General features: G+C 41.5%; 1 protein-coding gene across 3 annotated transcripts in view; it reads left to right on the forward strand.

Moving 5' to 3' along the window:
* LOC123518302 overlaps positions 1-7,500 on the forward strand; it is a 134,990-nt gene that overhangs the window by 11,011 nt on the left and 116,479 nt on the right. The gene's annotated exons all lie outside the window — the stretch shown is intronic.

The following is a 7,500-nucleotide window of genomic DNA, read 5'->3' on the forward strand; positions in this document are numbered from 1 at the left end:
AAAAAGTTAATCATGCCATTAGATCGTTCAAGCTTTTCCCCCGTGAAGTTTATTTATCCATTTATATTCTGACCCAAATATCTTAGGTGTTTATCAAGTGACCCATTTGGTAAAATTAATGATTCTTTATCATTTACTTCTCCTCACCTCTGCAGTAGCAACAGCAACAACAAACAACGAAACAATAACAGCAACAATAATAACGCGACACAACCTTATAGACAACTATCCCCACTTCAACGACACTCGACTGTCTCCATCTTCTACACTGAATATCCTCGGTCTGTCCTTTACTCATAATCTAAACTGGAAACTTCACATCTCATCTCTTCCTAAAACAGCTTCTATGAAGACAGGCGTTCTGCGGCGTCTCCGCCAGTTTTTCTCGTCCCTCTAACTGCTAATTCTAAAAAGGGCCTTATCCGTTTTTGTATAGAGTACTCTTCGCATGTTGGAGGGGGGTGGGGCGGATTCCACTCACACAGTTTTATTAGACAGGGTACAATGAAAAGCTTTTCGTCTCATCAACTCCCCTCCTCTGACTGACTGACTCTTCAGCCTCTTTCTTACCACCGAAATGCTGCGTCCCCTGCTATCTTTTATCGCTGTTTTCATGCTGACTGCTCTTCTGGTCTAGTTAACTGCATGCCTCCCCTCCTCTTGCGGTCTCGTTGCATATCAGTACTTTCAATCATTCATACCTTTCTCTGGTAAACTCTGAAACTCCCTGGCTACTTCTGTATTTCCATCTTCCTACGACTTGACTTCTTTTAAGAGGAATGTTTCAAGACATTTGTCCTGGACTTCTGGCTATTTTTTTTATCTTTAAGGAAACTGGCATTGAAGTGGGCCTTTTTTATAATCTTTTATTGCCCCTAGCCGGCTTCCCCTCTTGCATAATAACAAAAAAAAACAATAATAAGAGCAATAGCAGTAACAGTAACATCATCATCTTTCCATTCTTCCTCCTCCTCCTCCTCCTCCTCCTCCTCCTCCTCCTCCTCCTCCTCCTCCTCCTCCTCCTCCTCCTCCTACTACTACTACTACTACTACTACTACTACTACTACTACTACTACTACTACTACTACTACTACTACTATTGGGACTACTACTACTGGGACAGCTACTACTACTACTACTACTACTACTTCTACTACTACTACTACTACTACTACTACTACTACTGCTACTGCTACTACTGCTACTACTACTGCTACTACTACTACTACTGCTGTTATTAGTGACCACCACCACCACTGCTACTACTGCTACCACCACCACCACCACCACCACCACCACCACCACCACCACCACCACCACCACCACCACCACCACCATCACCATCACCATCACTACTACTACTACTACTACTACTGCTACTGCTGCTAATAATATAATACCACCACCACCACCACCACCACCACTGCTACTACTACTACTGCTACTGCTGCTGCTACTACTACTACTACTACTACTACTACTACTGCTGCTGCTGCTGCTGCTGCTGCTACTACTATCTGCTACCATCCACCTACATATCTCTATCCCAACATACGCCATCCACACACACACACACACACACACACACACACACACACACACACACACACACACACACACACACATATATATATATATATATATATATATATATATATATATATATATATATACACACACACACACACACACACACACACACACACACACACACACACACACACACAGGTCGTACGAGGTCGTGCCCTGGTGGCCGTGACATCATGGGAGTCGCCGAGAGGGGACTGGCCGGCTCGGGTTACGGGGCCAAATGTCTCCTTGAGGCCGGCTGGCTCCGTGCCTCTTACCCTGCCCCAATGCCCTTCCCCCTGTCCTGTACCCCGGTCTTCCCCTGTCTCCCCTACATCCACACCCCAGCCTCCCTTCTCTTCACGACTCACCCTGACACTTATCCTTGCCTGTCCCTTCCCTCAACGTTTTTCTTTTCTTTTTTTTTTTATCTTTTACTTTTTGTAGTTATTATGAGAGAAGTCAAGTAATGCTATCTACAAATTAAGAGACAAGTCTTGCTAATTGTTGCTTTCTAAAGAAAGCAATGAAGGAAATGTAAGTTAGAAAAATAGATAAAACAATCGGGGAAATTGTTCGTTTGTTTACTTCTAGCTAGAATGGAGCGACGGTACATAAGTATAATGAAAGTAAGCAAGTTTCGTCTATCAGTGCCTTGAAAAACGACTGAAGACGTGCCATTAGAAAGTTCAGAAGTCTTGACAGAGAAATTAATGTGAGTAGAGAGCAAGAAATGTATGCTTTGTCCGGCGTTACCGTGGGAGAGGAGTAGAGGCGTGCCGTCAGTAAGTTTAGAAAAGTGTGACAAAAAACGGCAAGAAATAAGAGCGAAAAGTTTTGACTAGCGGTACCGCCAGTAGAAAATGGAGTATTGTTAGTAAATTCAGAAGTCTGACAGTGTTTTAAATAGAAGATAGCAAGAAATATAATATTGCGGCGTACAGTGAGAGGCCACAGACATTAAGTCAAGGAAGTGATGGAATGAGTTGTAATCCTGAAGCCTTTATATATATAGTGGAGCGATGGGAGCGTGCATTGTCCCTCTCGTTTGTCCATAAGATGTATGCTTTATGGATGTGTGAACAAGGTCAAGATCCAACATGTAGGATGGGAAGAAAAAACTTTGCAGAACGCTCAACTCCCAGGGGGTTTATTTTAGCATGTGTTGAGATACATTTCAGTCTGGCATGCTTAACACAAGGCACCTTAAGAATGCGTATTGTAGTCGATTTAATATTTACCTCGGTAATGTGAATGTTGATTATCAAGTCATGAATCAGTCAAGTGTTTGTTAGAAAATTGACAATAGTTTGTTGTGATGTTTGATGGATATGTTTATTGTGTAAATGATGTATTTATCTTAGCCATCAATCTATATAACTCTTAAGTTGCCGCTGTTGTAAAAAAAAAAAGGAGACCAGTTTAGTTCCGGGGATGGTGTGACATTCCTCTCATAAGATAGATGAAGCCAAAAAGCAAGGAGAAAAACAGACAGGCAGAGTCCAGAGTCTACCAGAGAGAGAGAGAGAGAGAGAGAGAGAGGGAGAGGGAGAGGGAGAGACTGATGCACCCATGTGTTTTAGGGAAATGCGAAGCCAGGCGCTGTGCAGTGTCTTCTCGTGACTTGCATGGTATTCAAGTGAAGAGAGTCGCCTGCGAAATGATGTTGAAAAGTCCAAGACCAAACTAGAGTATCTTTTTATATTGACATATTTGGGAGACTCTTTTATTCATTTACTTATTTATTTATATGTGTACTGTACCTTACTTATTGACATGTAAAAGAAAAAAAAAAAAAAAATTCTATGCTGGTATGGATGCAAGGACGGAAAACCTTGGCGAGGAGATACGTAAGCAAAGAGAAAACGGTTTTCAGAATGATCACCGGCTTGGCAAATCCAGTTGAAATCACCGTGCTGATATTAGCAAGAATCTCCATAATATGAATGATAGAAAGTCCGCCCGGAGGGATGTAAAGGTTAATGATTAGAAGGATAATGATAATAATGATAATGATAATAATAATAATAATAATAATAATAATAATAATAATGATAATAATAATAATAATAATAATAATAATAATAATAATAATAATCGTAAATCATAACAAAAAGTAAATGAAGCAAGAAAGACCAGAAATATTTAACAGGGAAGACTATAACGCAGACGTTCCAGTAAAGTAAAACAGTAGCAAAAACAACACAAGCACCACCACCACCACCACCGCCACCACCACCACCACCACCACCACCACCACCACCACCACCACAACCACCACCACCACCACCACCACCTCCACCGCCGCCACCATCACCACCACCACCAAGAACAACAACAACAATAACAACAACAATAACAACAAACAACAACAACAACAACAACCTTAATTGAAATAGCAGCATTAGCAGCATAAACATCACCACCACCATCACCACCACCAAGAACAGCAACAACAAGAACAGCAACAATGACATGAAAACAAACAAACATACAAGCAGTCGCCCTTCGGAAGAGAGCCACAGTAGAGGGCGTGAGTAGAAAACATGAGCCTTTAAACATTACTAGGAAGGAACAGAGTAACATTAGAACAGAGTAACATCAACTCATCCACCCCCCCAGCCACCCACCCACCTACCCCTCCACCACCCTACCCAGTCTTGCACCCACCACAATCCCACTCACCCTTACTCCCATCATTCATCCTCTCTCTCTCTCCTCTTCACCCTACTCACCCTTGCATCCACTCACCCTAACACTTACTCTCTCCCTCCCTCATCGCTTCACTCTCCCTTGCATCCTAATTACCATTGCATCCACTCATCCTCCAGACTCGCCACTCTCGTCAGTGTTAACTCAGTGACTGTCTAGATGAGGCAGACTGGTACAAGTTACGGTGAGGGAGGAGAAGGAGGGAGGTAGGTAGGTGAAAAGAGAGGCAGGTTTGTTGGTGATGTGGCAGGCTGGTGAGGGTGAGGTAGGATGTAGAGGGTAAGAGAAGGGTGAGGCAGGCCAGGATGATACATGAGCTGGGGTGTGATAAAACATGCTCCTGCCTCCCAGATGTGCACCCCTTATTCTCTACTCCTCCTTCTCCTCTTCTTCTTCCTATTCTTCCTCTTTTTCGCGTCTTCATCTTCCTCTTGATCTTTCCATGTTCTCTGTACTTCTCTTTCCCTTATCTCTATTTTCCTTGCCCTTCCATTTTCTCTTCCTTCTTCTCCTCTTCATTCTCCTCTAGACTTCCTCTGCTTCCTTCATTCTTGGCTTTTCACTTCCTTAATCTCATGTTTCATTCTCTCTCTCTCTCTCTCTCTCTCTCTCTCTCTCTCTCTCTCTCTCTCTCTCTCTCTCTCTCTCTCTCTCTCTCTCTCTCTCTCTCTCTCTCTCTCTCTCTCTCTCTCTCTCTCTTATCCACGTTCTCACTCTTGTCTTTCTTTCCCATAAAACTTTTGTCTCATATTGTCTTCAAACTTTTTATTGTTTATCTCTAGCATTTTTTTTAGTCTCCTCTGCTTTTTCATTCGTCTCCATTTCTGCCTATTTCTGTCAGTGTCTTCTTTTTCTCCACTCATTCCTTCATTTACATATATTTTTCTGTTTTATACATCTTTGCCATAATAATGACAATAATGATAATAGTGGTGATAACAATAATGATAATAATGATGATGGTAATAATAATAATAATAATAATGATAATGATAATGATAATAATAACGATAACAACACATCATCATCATCATCCTCATCCTCAACCTCATCCTCATCGTCATCATCATCATAATTTTTTTTTCTTGTTCTTGTTCTTGTTCTTGTTCTTGTTCTTGTACTTGTTCTTCTAACTCCTCCTCTTCCTCTTCCTCTTCCTCTTCCTCTTCCTCCTCCTCCTCCTCCTCCTCCTCCTCCTCCTCCTCCTCCTCCTCCTCCTCCTCCTCCTCCTCTTTCTTTTCTTCTTCTTCTTCTTCTTTAATCTTCTTCATCTTCATCTTCTTCTTTTTCTTCTTCTCCTCTTCCTCCTTTTTGTTGTTGTTGTTGTTCTTCTTCTTCTTCTTCTTCTTCTTCTTCTTCTTCTTCTTCTTCTTCTTCTTCTTCTTCTTCTTCTTCTTCTTCTTCTTCTTCTTCTTCTTCTTCTTCTTCTTCTTCTTCTTCTTCTCCTCCTCCTTTTTCTTCTTTTCTTCTTCTTCTTCTTTTCTTGTTGTTGTTCTTCTTCTCAACATTGTCTTTCACCACCCCTACCACGATCACAACCACCGAGTAGGTTTATTAAATCCCCTTGCATCACCACCACTATCGTCATTATCTCTTGCTTTTCATCATCCTCGTCTTCATCATCACCATTTTTTTCGTCGATGTCCTCGTCCTCGTCCTCCTCCTTTTCATTTCTCTTTCCTAAATCCTTACCTACTCTAGTCATGCTCGGAGCGTATGCGAAAGAGGATGAGGAGGAGGAGTGTCATCTCACGTTTTTATTGTAAGTCTGTCAGGCAGGGCTTCACGGGGTGTGCGGGGGTGTGTGGTTGGGTGTGCGGGGATGAGTGGTAGGGTGTGCGGAGCTGGCCTGGCGGCGTGGTGTGCGGCGTGTGGTGTGCGGGGGCGGAGCATTCGGCGGTGACATGGCCAGCTCCTCGCTGTCTTATTGGCCAAGGTTGAAGTGACGCTGGCCAATCACAGGGATCCTCTCGTTTCGCAAACATTTCACGTGAAACAGAGAGAGAGAGAGAGAGAGAGAGAGAGAGAGAGAGAGAGAGAGAGAGAGAAACAAGTTTAAAGAAACGTAAGAGAAACTATAATTGACATGAAATTTGAACTATTTGAAATTACAGGATTATTGGATTATATATATATATATATATATATATATATATATATATATATATATATATATATATATATATATATATATATATATATATATATATATATATATATGAATAGAAAATTCTGTATTTCTTTCTTAATTTTCCGTGCAATTCAGTTCTATAGAGAGGAATTCCCAACGTTCTGTTCCCGCCTTTCATTGAGTCACGTTTCAACTCTTATCTTCGCTTTATTTCGATACTTCGGTTTTGCCAAAGCTGTTTTTGGGAGATCTCGTGTTATTCACGAATGAAAAGATAGTACACGACAAGATCAGGCTGTAGAAAGAGCCAAGCAATCGCTGGTTCAGAAAGAGGGTTATGAATGACTGGAACAAGCGTATCAAGATCGTGGTAAGCTGCCTTTCGCAGTTCATTTTTATCATGATTAACGGAAATTTGTGATATATACATCGTTTTACACTCTTACCTCCACGTTCTCCTTCAGGCTGTAACAAAGACCATTGTTGATGTTTAGCAGCAAGTACACACACATACAAGCGGCAGGATTGCCAGCCTTCCACTTCTCCCAGATAATCTTGTTCAATGCTAAATGTGAAAGGGAAACTTAATTTGTCTCCGTCTGGCCCTGGATTTGAACGTAGGACCTCTTAGATTTTCTTAAGTCTGAATCGAACAAGTAGTAGTAGTAGTAGTAATAATAGTAGTGGTAGTAGTAGTAGTAGTAGTAGTAGTAGTAGTAGTAGTAGTAGTAGTAGTAGTAGTAGTATTAGTAGTAATAGTAGTAGTAGTAGTAGTAGTAGTAGTAGTAGTAGTAGTAGTAGTAATAGTTTCAGTAGCAGTTAAGTAATAGTGGTGTGCCTCAGGATTCTGTCCTGTCACCCTCTCTCTTTTTATTATTCATTAATGACTTTTTTAACCAAACTTTTTGCTCCATCCACTCCTACGATGATGATACCACCTTACATCTTTCCACGTCCTTTCAGAGACGACCAACCCTTCAGGAAGTCAACAGATCACGCAGGGACGCCACAGGACGCCTGACTTGATTTTTCTAAGATTTCCGATTGGAGCAGAGAAAATCTAGTAGTTTTCAATGCCTCAAAACTC

Source organism: Portunus trituberculatus, chromosome 43, assembly GCF_017591435.1.
Source record: "Portunus trituberculatus isolate SZX2019 chromosome 43, ASM1759143v1, whole genome shotgun sequence".
Taxonomy (NCBI): Eukaryota; Metazoa; Arthropoda; class Malacostraca; order Decapoda; family Portunidae; genus Portunus; species Portunus trituberculatus.